This window comes from Scyliorhinus canicula, chromosome 12 (assembly GCF_902713615.1).
Source record: "Scyliorhinus canicula chromosome 12, sScyCan1.1, whole genome shotgun sequence".
NCBI lineage: Eukaryota > Metazoa > Chordata > Chondrichthyes > Carcharhiniformes > Scyliorhinidae > Scyliorhinus > Scyliorhinus canicula.
In genome coordinates, this window is record NC_052157.1 from 23,398,707 (window position 1) to 23,416,155 (window position 17,449).

Below are 17,449 nucleotides of genomic sequence, written 5' to 3' on the forward strand. Positions count from 1 at the left end.
TCACTTGGTTGCATGGTGTACCGAAAACAACCTCTCTCTAAATGTCGGAAAGAACAAGGAACTGATCATCGACTTCAGGAAGCATAGGACGACCCCCCCCCCCCCTCCCCACCTGCATCAATGGCTCCGAAGTGGAGATGGTCGATAGCTTTAAGTTCCCGGGGATTTGTGTGAGGTTATCCATTTTGTCAAAAAGAAGAGTCAAGCAAATTATTATCTAAATGGAAAGCAGATTAAAAATGCATCTGGGCAGAGGGGTTTGGGTGTCTTTGTACATGAATCGCAGAAAGTCTGTATGCAGATACAAAATGTAATAAGAAAGGCAAATGGAATGTTAAGTTTATTGCAAAAGGACTGGAGTATAACAGTAGAGAAGTATTGTTGCAATTGTATGGGGTGTTGGTGAGACTGCATCTGGAGTATTGTGTCCAGTTTTGGGCTCCTTATTTGAGGAAGGATGTGGCGGCATTGGAGGCAGTTCAGAGGAGGTTCACCAGATTGATTCCGGGGATGAAGGGGTTGACGTAGGAAGAGAGATTAAACAGTTTGGGCTTATTCTCACTGGAGTTTAGAAGGATGAGAGGGGATCTGATCGAGGTGTATAAAATACTTAAAGGATTGATAGAGTAAGTGTGGACCAAATGTTCCCCCTTCTGGGGCAATCTGGAATGAGAGGTCACAAATATAGGTTGAGAGGTGGTAGATTTAAAACTGGGATGAGGAGGAACTACTTCTCACAGAGGGTGGTGAATTTGTGGAACTCGCTGCCCCACAGTGCAGTGGAGTCTGAATCATTAAATGGTTTCAAGAAAGCGATAGATATATTTCTGATTTTAAAAACGGGTTAAAGGGCTATGGGGAACAGGCAGGGGAGTGGCTTTGAGACCAGGAAGAGATCAGCCGGAGCAGGCTCGGAGGGCTGCATTGCCTGCTGCTGCTCCTAATTCCTGTATTCTTATGTCGGTTTGCTTCAGTTGTACACTTGCCTCAGAATCAGCAAGTTGCATATCTGAGCCTAAGTCCATAATCTATGCTGAGATCTCACTACATTACTGAAGTGTGTCACAATATTGGAGATAATGTTCTTTTTGATTCAATGCCTGGTTGAGCGGGCATCTAAAGATCCAATGGTAACACTGCAATATAGGTTTAGAGATGTTAACATTCAACATCATCCATTTTACACTGCTGTCCAAAGACAAAGTCAAAACTACCCCCAGAGAGTCACTGTCACACTGCCTCATAGAAACACAGAACTTTATAGCACAGAAAGAGGCCCTTTGGCCCATTGCCCTCGAACCGACCATCAAGCACCTAACTATTGTAATCCCATTTTCCAGCATTTGGAATGCTCTGGCATTTCAAGTGCTCATCTAAAATCTTCTTAAATGTTGTGAGGGTTCCCGCTTCTACCACCCTTTCAGGCTGTGAGTTCCAGATTCCCACCACCCTCTTGATGAAAATGTTTTTCCTGAAATCCCCTCTAAGCCTCCTGCCCATTACCTTTAATCAATGCCCCTGATTATTGACCCCTCCACTAAGGGGAAAAGTATCTTCCTATCCACCCTATCTATGTCCCTCATAATCTTATACACCCCCAATGATGTCCCATTTCAGCCTTCTCTGTTTCAGGGAAAATAATCCCAGCCTATCTCGTCTCTCTCTTAATAGCTAAAATGATCTAGTCCAGGCAACAGCCCAGGTTCACATTATAGAGAAATACAGCACAGAAAAGGTCCTTCAACCCATCAAGTCTGTGCTGGTCAAAAACAACCACCTATCTATTCTAATCTAATTTCACAGAACTTGGCCCATAGCCTTGTTCACCTTGGGATCGCAAGTGCAGTAAGGAATAAAGGCACACAGAGTTGTGAACACAATACTCAAATGTCTCTGTCTCCAGTCAGTGACTCAAATAATAATCTATAATAATAATATTTATTAGTGTCACAAGTAGGCTTACATTAACACTACAATGAAGTTACTGTGAAAATCCCCTAGGCGCCACACTCCGCCGCTTGTTCGGGTACACGGAGGGAGAATTCAGAATGTCCAATTCACCTAACAAGCACGTCTTTCGGGACGTGTGGGAGGAACCCGGAGGAAACCCATGCAGACACGTGGAGAAAGCTAAACGTTTTCTCTTTCTTTTGGTTATTCATTACAGATGAATAATGTTGTTCCAGGGGGTCCTTTGGTACACTGGGTAGCATCCCTACCTCTGGGCCAGAAGCTCTGGGTTCAAGTCCCATTGCAGGACTTGATAGCCAAGGAAGTGCATTCATAATGTCCTCACAGACAGTGACCCAAGCCGGGAATCAAACCTGGGACCCTGACGCTATGAAGCAATAATTCCAGAAAGGTGGGTATCTGAGCAATAGCTCCTCATCCTGATTGATTCTTCCCTCTTCCCCCATTGCAATTATATCAGGAAACGCCTGCCCTCAGATCTTTATTTCCAATGCGTCCGTCTTAAATTGTGATAAATACTAATGAACTCTTGCAAAAGTTAATGTGCTGAGTGTTTATTTTCTTTAATGTAACTCTTTTAATTAGACCGGTTTTGCTCTCATTACTGGACAAGGATTAACTTAAGTAAAGCATCAAAAATTGATTTAATTAAAAAGGGCATGGCCTTTATAATGATGAACTCAAGTTTATGGATGCCGTGTTTACAAAAAGCTTTAATTATGCGTATCTATTCAGTTGATGTGGAATTTCTATAAATATCCCAGCCAAATTTGGGGTTAGAACACTGTTCAAAGGCTCAGTCATAACAGTCACTATTCCACCTCTCAGAGCACTGGTTTACTCTAATGTGAATCTCTGTAAGCTTAAAGCTAAAACGTTTTCTCTTTCTATTGGTTATTCATTACAAATGAATAATGTTGCTGCAGGATTTCCTATGGTGAAAATGAAATGAAATGAAAATCACTTATTGTCACAAATAGGCTTCAAATGAAGTTATTATGAAAAGCCACAAAAAGTCACCACATTCCGGCGCCTGTTCAGGGAGGCTGGTACGGGAATTAAACCCGCGCTGCTGGCCTTGTTCTGCTTTACAAGCCAGCTCTTGTGCTAAACCAGCCCTGGTATACTGGGTAGTATCTCTACCTTTGAGTCAGAAGCCCTGGGTTCAAGTCCCACTGCAGGACTTGATGGCCAAGGAAGTGCATTCATAACGTTCTCACAGACAGTGATCCAGAGCCGGGATCGAACCTCGGCGCTGTGAGGCAGCAGGGCTAACCCACTGCGCCACCATGCTGCCCTGGGAAGTGCATTCATAATGTGGCCAAACCGGTTGAATATCAATCTGTAGATCCTTCCAACATAAAATGACATGATAAGAACGGGAGAGATTCCCGGTCCCCCATGTAATGGAAAGTAATTGGAGGCTCTACCACCATGATGTTGCTCCAGGCTACAACATTCATGCAAAGTTAGATGTTGACCAACAACTCGGACTCCTTGGGCTGTTTAAGTGGATGGCTGCTGTAGGTCAGATGGTTGCAACAGCATTGGGTTCGGTCCCTGTTCCGACTAGGTTGTGTGTGGGCGCTGCCTCCTTGCCCTAATCGTGGTGGAGACATAGAACATTACAGCGCAGTACAGGCCCTTCGGCCCTCGATGTTGCGCCGACCTGTGAAACCCCTCTAAAGCCCATCTACACTATAGAACATAGAACAAACAGACAGTGGCGCTGTGGGTCAGACTGGCCTGGTGTAGGGAGCTGGAGGCAATGTGGGTGAGGATGGAGGCAGGCTCTTATAGCGGGTTGAGGTTGCGGGTACTGGCAATGGCGCCGTTCCTGTTTGCCCCTGGGAAATACTCAGGTAGTCCGGTGGTGGTAGCCACGCTGAAGATTTGGAGGCAATTTTGGCAACATTTTAAGTTGGGGGCATGATCAAAACTAATGCAGGTTCAAGAGAATCATGTGTTTGAGCCAGCAAGACTGCATGTCAGGTTTTGGGGATGGGAGGAGCGGAGCTGATGGCAATTTTGACCTATTTTTGTGAAGAGCTGTTTGTGAGTTTGGAGGAGTTGACAGAGAAGTTTGGGATTCTGCAGGTGCGGGGCTTTGCAAGGAAGGTTTTCCCAACGTTTTCGGTGACACCTCCCTCCTCGTTGTTGGGCGGGATGTTGAGAGTTGGAAGGGGGGGTCACCTCGGCGATTTATGGAGGAGGACATGGTGTTATTGGAGATGGTTAAGGCCAAGTGGGATGATGAGCCAGGGGTGGCATTGGAGGAGGGGCTTTGGTGTGAGCTGTTGCGTAGGGCGAATGCTGCAACATTGTGTGCGAGGCTGGGGTTAACGCAGTTAAAAATGGTGTACAGCGAGCACCTGACAAGGTTGAGGATGAGCCGGTTGTTTGAGGGGGTGGAGGACACTTGCAAGCGGTGTGGGAGAGGTCCGGCCAACCATGTGGTGGATGTTCTGGTCCTGTCTGAAGTTGGAGAGATGCTGGATGTCTTTTTTCAGCACCGTTTTAGCGACCCTGCACATGGATTTGGAGCCCAGTGACCTGGGGACCATATTTGGGGTGACGGACTTTCCGGAGTTGCTGACGGTGTTTCAGCCTTCGCCTCACTGATTGCTCGCTGGCGGATCCTGGTGGGGTGGAGATTAACCTCTCCACCCAGTGCCTCAGTTTGACTTGGGGAGCTGATGGTTCCTGTATTTGGAGAATGTTAGGTTTACCTTAAGGGGGGACTGACGGTTTTCACAAGAGATGGGGTCTATTTATTCTGTACTTTAAAGAGTTGGTTACTGTAGTGATATGCATCATGTATATACACAAGGGGTTAATGTAAATACACTACAACTAAGTAACCATTAGAGGGAGCACCAGAGATCTCATGACATGCAGACACGCAACCAATGGGTCATTAGAACAGGACACAACCAATGGGTAATCAGGACACCCAGAGGTGGCATTACCACAAGTGGGCATTTCACGACCCATATAAAATGGACAAGGCACACAGGCTCTGCCTCTTCCACCGGCAGAAACCAAGAGAGCAGGACAGGGTTGATTATCAGCAACATCACACCCTTGCACATGGTCGAGAGCAAGCTTGTATAGTTAGCAGAATAGACTGAGTTACTAGAGGCAGAGGCAGATTAGTAGAGTGTCGAACTCATTGAAGAGCATTGTTAATCGTTCAACAAATAGGTTAAACTTATCTTCGAGTCTGGAGCATCTTTCAGCAGAGCCTACATCAAATGGCAGCTTATGTTACCAGCAATAACATAACACAACAGTTACCATCAGCTGCTGGAGGAGAGGGGTTTGGGAGTTGTAGGGATGGGGGGGTCCATTTGAGTTATTGGGGTTTTGGTTTGTAGAGTGGGAGCGAGGGGTTGTTGTTTTGCATTGTTTTGCTTTTTGTTTGTGTATAAAATGTTAAAAACTGAATTTAAATATTTTCCAAAAAAAATAAAATGGATACGTTTATTATGCTGTTTGTAATGTGGCAAATTATGGTTGAATAATGTGTGGTTGTTCATACTGAAACAACTTCATCAGAACCATCTTTTGGCAACTCCTCACAGCAAAAAAAAAAGGCAGCCTGCTTTTCTAAGAGTTTATAATTAAAGCCAGGAACATATTTGTTATTAAAAACAGGTGTCTAATAACTGGTGTGAAAGCCATCCTTACAAAGCATAAATTGTGCCATTTAATGTAGGAAATGGAGAGCCATATTATACATTGAAAATGAAAAGATCAGTGCCCTTTTCAGGAACGTTGTTGCAATTATTTTCCAATAATTGTTAACGATTTATTTGGAAAACCAACCATAACATTTGAAAATGAATGCAGATTAGTGTGAGAAAAGATCTTTAACCCGCTGAAAATCCTCTGGGTTTCATGCTGCAGCTGATTATTTCCACCACTACTTTATGTGTCCTGTGGTCCTCGGGCAGTATTTTCTGACCCCGTTGTGTTTGGACCCGTAACAGGAGATTCGGCGGCCCAGCCTAAAGTCCGTTGACGCTCGGCTGGGCCGGATGATCCCAGCGGTGGGCGGGTTTGTAAAATCCCACCACTAGTATTTCTACTTTACAGATATAAGGTGGGATTTAAGTAAATGGGACTAAAGCCCTGTAGCGACTGTGTTTAGCCGTGTGTTTCCTGCTGCTCGCGGTGGCGAGAATCAACAATGATATAAAACGGCACCCGGTTAGATAAGGGGCTGGTACCAGTGTACCACCCTGCCCAATGGGCAAGCACTTGGGGCCTCCAATCCCCTAGGAGACCATACTGAACAGTGCTCACCCGAGGCGAAGGGGCTGAGACTGGCTGTCTCACTCTAAAATCTAGCTGGGTAGATCCCGAGAGCGGTCTCCCGGTTTCTATCGGTCATGATGCGCCACGGCACGCTGTTTTTCAGCCACAACATGGCCGTTCGATCGTGCCAATGATGTGCCCATCTGTAATCTTGGACTAAACACCAGTCTCTCCTCTTCAGGATTCTTATTAAGAATTTCTTTTTGAGATTTTCTTTAGATTTAGATCAACTAATTTTCCAAAAGGCACTGTCCATCACTCAATGGCGGTGGTCTCACCCGAGTCAGACGGTACTGGGTTCAAGAGCCACACCTGAGACTTGAGAACATAATATAGAACAAAGAACAAAGAAATGTACAGCACAGGAACAGGCCCTTCGGCCCTCCAAGCCTGTGCCGACCATGCTGCCCGTCTAAACTAAAATCGTCTACACTTTCGGGATCTGTATCCGTATATAGACTGACTCGTCAGTGCAGTGCTGAAGAAGTGCTACACTGTTTGTAGTACAGTGTTTCAAGTGAGACATTAATTCAAGGCCACTCTCCCCTCTCAAGTAAACATTAAAAAAATCTCATAACACGAGTAAAAGAAAAGCAGGGAAGTTGTTCAAAGGCCTGTCCAGTATTTATCTGTCAACCAGTGTCATTGGAAAATAATTATTCGATCATTTACCTCACTACTGGGGGGGGGGGGGGGGGGGCTGTATTGATGCAAAAGGGCTGCCAAGTTTCCTTACTATGGTGATTACTTCCTTGGCTGTGAGCTACTTTGTCTTTTTTTTTAAATAAATTTAAAGTGCCCAATTCCTTTTTGTTCCAATTAAGGGGCACATCTTTTGGTTGTGGAGGGCAATTTAGCATGGCCAATCCACCTACCCTGCACATCTTTGGGTTGTGGGGGTGAGACCCACACCGATACTGGGAGAATGTGCAAACTCCACACGGACAGTGACCTGGGGCCGGGATCGAGCCTGGGACCTCGGTGCTGTGAGGCAACAGTGCTAACTGTTGCGCCACACCATGCCACCCTCATGAGCTGCTATATTAATCGAAATTCTTTCTTCCTAATTTTCAAAGTATGATAAAGAACAACTTTTGGGAAATGGATGCAATGATGTCAGACATGGCTTAAACTAGGTCACACCAAGGTTTCCCTGGCCAACACCAATTCTGAGGTTGTGTTTGGGCATCACAAACAGCCGGTTCAACATTCCTCTCATTCCCAACACTCCAACTCAAGTCTCTAATTCAGAATGAGTGAATTCAAATGAAGGCAGAATACTGCGTATGCTGGAAATCAAACAAAAACAGAAAAGTGCTGGAAAAAATTAGCAAGCGGGATTCCGGCAACCGGAAATTCCCGCCCGAGGTCAATGGACCTTTTACATGGTTCGCGTCCCGCCCGTGGCGATCTTGCGGCGGGCGTGGCAGAAGAATCCAGCCCAGCATGTCTGGCAGCATTGAGAGAAAATTGAGCTAATGTTTTGAAGCCATGTGCCACTTCGTCACTTGAATGCTTGGCTGGAGAATCATTTTAATTTTCTTGAGGCTTTCTTCCCAGATCCTGTTTTTCCCCACTTCTAAAGTTCAACATATGCAGCATTAAGTATTGCCACCTGGATCAATAACACTTGTTGAAGGGTGTGGAGGCTTTGGAGAGGGTACAGAAGAGGTTTACCAGATGTTGCCGGGTATGGAGGGCATTAACTATGAGGAGAGGTCGGATAAACTCGGTTTTTCTCACTGGAATGACGGAGGTTGAGGGACAACCTGATAGAGGTCTACAAAGTTATGAGGGGCACGGACAGAGTGGATGGTCAGAAGCTTTTTCCCAGGGTGGAAGGGTCAATTACTCGGGAATATGGGTTTACGGTGCAAGGGACAAGGTTTAGATTGGATTGGATTTGTTTATTGTCACGTGTACCGAGGTACAGTGAAAAGTATTTTTCTGCAAGCAGCTCAACAGATCATTCAGTACGTGGGAAGAAAAGGGAATTGAACAGAATTCAAGAAAATACATGAGAATACATAATAGGGCAACACAATATATACAATGTACTACATAAGCATTGGCATCGGATGAAGCATACAGGGTGTAGTGTTAATGAGGTCAGTCCATAAGAGGGTCATTTAGGAGTCTGGTGACAGTGGGGAAGAAGCTGTTTTTGAGTCTGTTCGCCCGTGTTCTCAGACTTCTGAATCTCCTGCCCGATGGAAGAAGTTGGAAAAGTGAGTAAGCCGGGTGGGAGGGATCCTTGATTATGCTGCCCGCTTTCCCCCGGCAGCGGGAGGTGTAGATGGAATCAATGGATGGGAGGCAGGTTCGTGTGATGGACTGGGCGGTATTCAAGACTCTCTGAAGTTCCTTGAGAAGATATGCGAGGGAAGATTTTTTACACAAGAGGGAGGTGGGTGCCTGGAACTCGCTGCCGGAGGAAGTTGTGAAAGCAGGTACGATAGTGACGTTTAAGGAGCGTCTTGATGAATACATGAATAGGATGGGAATAGGATGGGAATAGAGGGATACAGACCCCGGAAGTGTAGAAGGTTTTATGTTAGACGGGCAGTATGGTCGGCGCAAGCATGGAGGGCCGAAGGGTCTGTCCCTGGGCTGTACTTTTCTTTGTTTGTTATCCCAACTATTTCCATGGATTGTTAATCCAAACCACAGAACAGCTGTTTTTCTTCATCAGATGCCCACTGCTTTTTGTTTCGAGCCATAGAAAAGCTGATCTAATAAGTGCCATTTTGGGATTATTTACACACCGCCCTTTCCACACTTCTGGAGATAGTGAAGGTATTCTATAATTAGGGAATGGTCTTAAAACTGATTGGCTCAAATAAGGAGTTCATTGTCTGTTAAACTCTAGCTAATATTCCAACATCCTGGTCTAGTGCACGGTCAATTCCAGCCGTGTCTGAAAGCCATGACACAAAGTAAATTAACCAATAATTCTTCTGGAAATACCCAAAGCCTTTGGCCCTCGGCAGCCCAATAATCACAGTCACCAGGTTTGTGAATGTAAACACAATTACTGTTTATTTATAACAAGAACTATAATGAAATATGCAGCAAATATAACTGGTTAACTATTATCTAACTCTTAATGCCACACCTTACCTTGCCCCCACCCCAAATATATATAATATATATATACAAGACAGACAAACACAAGAGGGGTTGAAAGGGGTAAAAATCATAAGTAAAAGGGAAAAGTAGTCATTGTTTCAGATAATGGCCTTTTAACACACCTTTATTCACAGTAAACATGAAGGTTAAGGTCTCTGTTAGCAGCCTGTAATGGTCTTCTCTGTAGAATCCTTCATTCAGGTCTCTGTAGTTTCAGAAATACAACAGTCACAGCCTTTCTGGAGGGATACAGCAGGTTCTGGTCTTTGTTTTCACAGCCTGCCATGGTTCTCCTGTAAATAGATTTGTCCAGGTTCTCTGCCAGTTCAAAAACATAGCAGCTTTTCTGGAGAAATAAATGGAGGGGAGAGAGTAGCAGGGCCTCTCTCCATGCTGCCAGGATCAAACGGAAACGCCTTGGGACTAATCATTCCACTGGGATGGGATCCAATCACACCTGTTACCGGGCAGAGTACAGCCTTTTGGGTCAACAAACAAAGTCCCACCCCATCTCTCTCTGGTACTGGCAAGTCTACAACTCCTGTTTAAACCAGCACAGACTATCAGAATGATCTCTCTTGTAACTACTGGATTCTGCTGCTTGAATTAAGGAAGCCTGCAAGAGACATGCCCATTAGTCATCTATGGATCAAAAATAATAACCTCAAAATAAAAGAGGGGGGAAATAAACAGGGAGGACCCTTACACTATCAAACTGCATCACAATGGAGTAATCCTGGAACTCCGTTCCTAACAGCACTGGGCGCACTTACTCCACATGGGCTGCAGCAGTTCAAGAATAAAGCTCACCCGCCACCTTCAAGCGCAGTTAGGGATGGTCAATAGATGCTGGTCCCATCCTGTGCAAGAATAAAAGAAACAAGAGTTAAACCTCTGCTCAGGTCATGCTGATTTAATTAAGCGCAATTCACCCAAAATCAGCGTAACCCTCACCAAAGACTGACGAACATTTAAGTGTAGTTAACATTCAGGGCGCGATTCTCCGCAAATGCGGAGAGTCGTGAAGGCTGCCGTGAAACTGGCCGTGTTTCACGGCAGCCTCCGCGCCCACTCCCGGGACCCGATTCTGCTCCCCGGTCGGGGCTAGCAGCGGGGCCCCGTGAACCACGGCATCACAGGCTTAGCGAATTTCGCTAAGCCCGCGCACCAAGGGTAACGGCGGCTGACGCGCATGATGATGTCAGCCACGCATGCGCGGATTGGACGGCTCCAACCCGCGCATGCGCGGATGACGTCACCACACATATGCGTGAAACCCGCGCATGCGCGGGCCGTCATTCCCCTCAGCCGCCCCGCGGACTGATCCAGCGGGGCGGCGGAGGAACAAAGAGTGCGCGGGGTTCGGACCCGCTGCCCGAGATCGGTGCCCACCGATCGCGGCCCCATGCCACCCTTGGCACGCCCGTGGTGCGGCTGTGCCAATCGGTGCCATGGTTCTCCAGAACGGCATTTTGCGGCCGTTTTCACGAACGGTGAGAGCAGGTGTGTTGGAGTTCGTGAAAACGGCCGTAAAGGCCTGGGAAATCGGCCCATTGGATAGGGGAGAATCGCTGCTCGCCGTAAAAAAACGGCGAGCAGCGATTCGTGTCGTGGGGTGGCCGTGGGTGGGGGGGGGGAGAGAATAGCGGGAGGTCGGGAAAAATGTCGGGAAGGCCCTCCCGCTATTCTCCGACCCGTCGTGAGGGCGGAGAATCGCGCCCTCAGTGCGAATCAAATTCCTGTAATCTTTTGTGTTAGTTTAGAAAACATCTCACTGGAAGCTTGTCCTTCCCACAAACCTTGAAATGACCCCTGGCTAACTTGATCATCATTGGGAATTCCTGATAATTGTTATCTTTCGTAGGTCTTCGAGGAGGCTGTAAACGTTAATTCTTTTGGGCAAAGGGATAGTACCGGGCACGATTTCAAAGGTTTTAAATGTATTTTCTTTCATTTACTAACAAATAAACTACTGTGCCACAACATCACTGGTAAATGCTACAACTAGGCTCTGTAACTGCACAGTTATTAAGGAGAATTTTCAGGGGCAGCACAGTGACGTAGTGGTTAGCACTGCTGCCCCACAGTGCCGAGGACCTGGGTTTGATCCCAACTCCGGGTCACTGTCCGTGTCGGGTTTGCACATTCTCCCCGTGTCTAAGTGGGTCTCACCCCCCACAACCCAAAGATGTGCAGGGTAGGTGGAGTGGCCATGTTAAATTGCCCCTTAATTGAAAAAAAAGTATTGGGTACTCTAAATTTATTTATTTTTAAATAAAGGAGAATTTTCAGTTATTTAAAACAGAGTTACTCAAGTGCAGAATTGGCAGAATGAATTAAAATGCTTTTTTTTGTGATAACCCCCTTTTTAGCGTTTAATCAAAATGCTGCAGTAAGCTTATTGCCCTTAATTATACCAGGGGGAAATACTTCAAAGCATCATTTTAAACTTTTTAATTCAGTTTTTAGAATGTTCTTAGATTTGATGTTATCAAGGCCTCATCTGGCTATTCAGGTGGATGTAGAAGGTTCTTGGCACCATTTCTGGAAGAGCAGTGTAGTTCTCCCAGTAATAGTCACAGGTTAGCATTAAATAGATCACACTTATATCAAATCTATTGGTGGAACCTTGGTATGTGCAAGTCTGGTTGCAGCATTTGCCTACATAAAACATGAAATGAAAATCGCTTATTGTCACGAGTAGGCTTCAATGAAGTTACTGTGAAAAGCCCCTAGTCGCCACATTCCGGCGCCTGTCCGGGGAGGCTGGTACGGGAATCGAACTGGCCTGCTTGGTCTGCTTTAAAAGCCAGCGATTTAGCCTGGTGAGCTAAACCAGCCCCTGGTTCAGCCCCTGAGCTAAACAGTGATCGCATCTCAAAAAATAAGTAAATTTAAGTAAATTAGCAATGGACGTGATGGTGTGAATTAAATGTACTGCCTCTCCCAATCAGCTTTTAGGGTTGGGGGCAGTTTCAAACTAGTTCCCCGACAGCACGGTTCCAAAGTACAAAGCTTCGTCCGAACAAGTTTAAGATGATTATTTCATTTAAATGTCGTAATGATATGCAGGGAATAGGAATAAAAACTTTGCACAGGGGCAGTTAGAGTAGATCCAAGGGAGAGGTGGCCATACGCTGCCTCTGATCTGTGCTTTGCATGACAAATGAGCTATTTTTGCACTGGGTATGAAAAAAAAAAATTTTAAGTTACCAAAAGATAAACAGAAATGCTGCTGAGAAGTGTGTGCCCATGCTGCAAAAAAAGAATTTCTAGGCCTTGTCCCCAAAGCTGCTGAACATTAAATCCGTGCCACAGATCCCACACTACTGATTTGCACTACCACAGGAGGGCTAAAGATTTAAAAAAAAGATTTGCCAGCTTACATCTCTGAATTTGCAACATTGTCCAAAATAAACTTTAAACTGATAGCGCAGTTTGTAATTTTTATTTCTGTTTTTGGGGAAATCACTTGCTGATTAAAGAAAAATGCAGGTGAATTGTCTGAAAGAAAAATGCAGGTGAATTGTCTGAAAGGTTTTAAAGCCCAGGATGCAATGGCGAGTTAATCGAGCATTTATTTTTGCAACAAATTACTTTCAGATCAGTGTATTACTTACTTCCTCCGCATGTGTGCAGACATAAGTGGACTGAAACGAGCTGCCTCTGCAGTTTGGTAAATTAAACCTCGTTCCACTAAATCACATCTGTCCAATTAAATTAATTCATCCCGGTTTGATGCCAAAATAGAAGTCGGAGACAAAAAGAAACCAGGTCGTTGGCGAGATGTAACGATGCAGAAGATGCACAAAAGGACGATTTATTTTGTGAGTTTAGCAATGACTCTCTGGTTTAGCCATAGTGAGAAGGGATAATGAGCGACGCAGCCAGGGAAGTGACCCAGGCTTGATTTCCAATTTTGTCTGAATTAGCTGGTCCGAGATGGATGATTGTTACGATCTCAGTTGATGAAATAACTGGGATGGGAAGATTCCAGAATGGAACTTGGCTCAAAAAGACCATGGGCGCGATCTAACCGAATCGGAGTCCCGAGGCAGGCATGTTTAGTTGAGTGTTTACCGGCTCTCGCAGTGCCACGAAACACCAGACTACCTACCGGTTTGATTCAGAGCCTCAGTGAGGAACTCCCTGACAAGGCCGCACTCTGTCCCGTTTCCCAGGTGGCGGTGCCAGGCTGGCAGTGCCAAGGTGCCCAGGTGGCACTGCCAGAGTGCGTGGGTGGCATCAGTAGTTCCAGGGTGCCACGCTGCCCTGAGGGCAAGCACCTAGGGGCCTCCAATCCCCTGGGAGACCGCCATGAGTACCATTCTGTCTGGTGAGGCAAAGGGGTTACAGTAGCACAGTGGTTAGCACTGTTGCGTCACAGCGCAAGGGTCCTGGGTTCGATTCCCGGCTTGGGTCACTGTTTGCACGGAGTCTGCACGTTCTACCCATGTCTGCGTGGGTTTCCTCCGGGTGCTCTGGTTTCCTCTCACTAAGTACCGAAAAGACGTGCTATTAGGTGAATTGGACATTCTGAATTCTCCCTCAGTAAACCCGAACAGGCTTCGGAATGTGGTGACTAGGGGCTTTTCACAGTAAATTCATTGCAGTGTTAATGAAAGCCTGCTTGTGACAATAATAAAGATTATTATTAGAGACGAGACAAAGTAAACTATTTAAAGGGATCAATATTTTCTCAATACATTTTCAAATCCCAATTTCTGTTAACCATTGAACGATTGCTGCTGACATATAAATAACTACAGTCCACAAGGAGGCTGGACAATGACTCCAGCCGGGAAACCTAAGCTAACAAGGAGTTACAAAATCACAAGAAACTAAAGCAGTTCCAAAAAAGCAAAATGTTATGATCAATGCCTTTGTGCAACCTTAAATGATCCATAAAATATCAACTTCAGCTCTTAATCAGTCATAAAAGCATTGGTCACCAGCATAATGAACAGTTATTGTCAATCAATTAGCTCCTTTGCTTAGTGACCATGGCTTCCTGAATTTAGCTCGGGTAAGCATTTCTGGAGATTATTAGGCAAATTATTATCGAACATTCTGAATATGTGATTCAAACCTTTTGCTCTTAAGTGGAAAAAAATCTGTATAATCAAATTTCTTACGCTGCACAGTAGCACAGTGGTTAGCACTGTTGCTTCACAACGCCAGGGACCCGGGTTCGATTCCCGGCTTGGGTCACTGTCTGTGGTCTGCACGTTCTCCTTGTGTCTGCGTGGGTTTCCTCCGGGTGCTTCGGTTTCCTCCCAGAAGTCCCGAAAAGACATGCTTGTTTGGTGAATTGGACACTCTAAATTCTCCCTCTGTGTACCCGAACAGGTGCCCGAATGTGGTGACTAAGGGATTTTCACAGTAACCTCATTGCAGTGTTAATGTAAGCCTACTTGTGACACTAATAAAGATTATCATTATCATTATTACTGAACTATGCAGTGTAAGAACGCTAAACAATGTTAAGGAGTGGTCACAAAATGACAATTAAAGTATTTGAATATTGGAATAAATTGATTTTTTCCCTCCCTCCCCCCCACCCCCCAACATATAAAATGCTTTCCTGTATGTAAAGCACACCAAGAATGGAAGTTTTTAAAAAGTGAAGTGTGCAATTATGCTCCTTCATTAACTGGCAAACATTATACATATCACCACTGCTAGCCCGTGGCACATTAACTGGCACCTGTAACATGACTGATTTTACACTACACCCACTGCTCGCTCTCCACTTCCCAAACACATGTCGTACCCTTTACGCACAGTTGTGGCAAGAAAATTTTAAATGTTTGTGGATTGTCCCATACAGTTAATTTAAGATGGGCTCAATGTGTTTCCTGGGCTCCAAGCAGCTTGCGATTCTGTAAAGTCGACTATACCCACAAAAGAGTGAAGTGCAGGCTTGTGGCCGAAGTACAATTTGAGAATAATTAGGAAGGTTGGTTCAAAGGAGACCCTACAGACAGTTTGGTGGCTTGAACAGAGTGGATGAAAAAGCAAAGTACTGTTAATCAATCATAGAATTTACAGTGCAGAAGGAGGCCATTCGGCCCATCGAGTCTGCACCAGCTCTTGGAAAGAGCACCCTACCCATGGTCAACACCTCCACCCTATCCCCATAACCCAGTAACCCCACTCAACACTAAGGGCAATTTTGGACACTAAGGGCAATTTATCATGGCCAATCCACCTAACCTGCACATCTTTGGACTGTGGGAGGAAACCGGAGCACCCGGAGGAAATCCACGCACACACGGGGAGGATGTGCAGACTCCGCACAGACAGTGACCCAAGCCGGAATCGAACCTGGGACCCTGGAGCTGTGAAGCAATTGTTAAGTAGTGGACAGGTGGCACCAAGTTTGGATATGAATGCCTGATGACAATAAAAGGGCAGCTGAAACTGAGAAAGGTCAAACATCCCACAGTTTTGAACTGCATGTATGGAAGTAATGAAATTTGCAGAAGGTGACACAATTACCTCTAATTTTGACATCCTAATATTCCTCGATTCACTTACTTCCCAAAAATCTATCTCCGCATTGAATATATTCATCAGCCGAGCATTCATTCTCCTCGGGCTGGAAAAAATTTCAAAGATTCACAAACCCTCTTGAGCTTTCCAAACTTTCTCCTCCCAAAATGGCCGCACTCCTCATCCGCCGACAAATGTTCCAGCCAGACAGAACAGCCTTTCAGCATCCACCCGGTCAACGCCTCTCGGAATTCTATATGTTTCAATGAGTTTGTCTCTTGTCCTTAAATTCCAGAGAGGAATTAAGCACAACCACTCAATCTCTCCATGTAGGACAGCCCTCTCATCTCAGTTATGTTGTCGGACAGTTGATTCCTGTTTTCCGCATGCATACTTTCCAGTAGCGGTCGGCAGACAAGGATCAGAAAGGAGAGCCTTGGCTGAGGTTTCATTTCACAGAAGTCGGACATAACGATGGATAAAGGGTTGGGAGCAAGAGGCGATTGAGTGGGTGGTAGGACATCATTGGCAATACAGGATTTGAAGAGCGAAATGTCCGTAGAATATAACAGGGCCAGTGGAGGAAGATCACTCTCCATTGTCCATTGGTTGTGCTGATGTCCCGGCCAAGGACACCGAGATTCATTTCCTTTTACGGAATTAACTATGTAGCACAAACTGGAATTTGAACTTGGAACTTTCTGGAAGGCCCAGCGTCTCACATAATAACTTCAAATTTACACAGCGTCTTTAACAAAATAAAACATTGGGCACTTCACCACCTGGTGCTGCACTTAACCAGCAAGCAAGTCTGAAAGCTGTGTGCCTTTCTATTTATTTGTGCCTTTCTATTTATATGCTGATGAATTTAAAAACAATGACTTGCAATTATATAGTTCCTTTAATGCCATTTTTAAGTCCCAAACCGCTTCGCAGAAGAGCGATCAAGTAGAATTTGACACCGAGCCAAAGGAGACAGTGGGGCAGTGAATAAATGTTTGGTCAAAAAGGGAGTAGAGTGAGAGAATTCTGGACCTTAGGGCTTTAATTGGCAACTGAAGACACATTGGCGGAGCGATTAAAATCGGTTTCTTAAATTTGGTGTTTCCGTGATTTTAAAAAGTAAATTTAAAATAGCTTTGGTGCCCCCTAATCTGTCCGCAGGCACAGAGGAAGAAGCTGGTTGCACGGTGTGGATCAGCAAATTGCTGTCAATTAATTCAAGAAGCAAATGAGAGTGTTTATGACAGCAATTGGAAAATAAACACCGACTTTCGGAGAGATGGGGAGTCCTGCGGTGCAAAATATTTCAGGGTGTGAAGTGATGCCCTGGGGATCCAAGTGTTAGTTGCTGAGGCACAGAGGGCCTGGGAGAGGGGAATGAGGGGGAACTCGCATATCCCAAGGGCAGGCATTGTTTAAAAATAAGGCCAGGAGGAAAGAAAGGGTTCCTTTTCTGTAATGAATATTTTGTTTGGTGTATGTGGAGCAGAGTGCTGACCTTGAGGTGTCTCACACGTTGCCCTCGGGGAAT

At 45.3% G+C, this 17,449-nt stretch overlaps 1 protein-coding gene across 2 annotated transcripts in view; it reads left to right on the forward strand.

Moving 5' to 3' along the window:
• Positions 1-17,449, forward strand: part of tnfaip8l3 (tumor necrosis factor, alpha-induced protein 8-like 3) — a 76,794-nt gene that overhangs the window by 36,171 nt on the left and 23,174 nt on the right. The gene's annotated exons all lie outside the window — the stretch shown is intronic.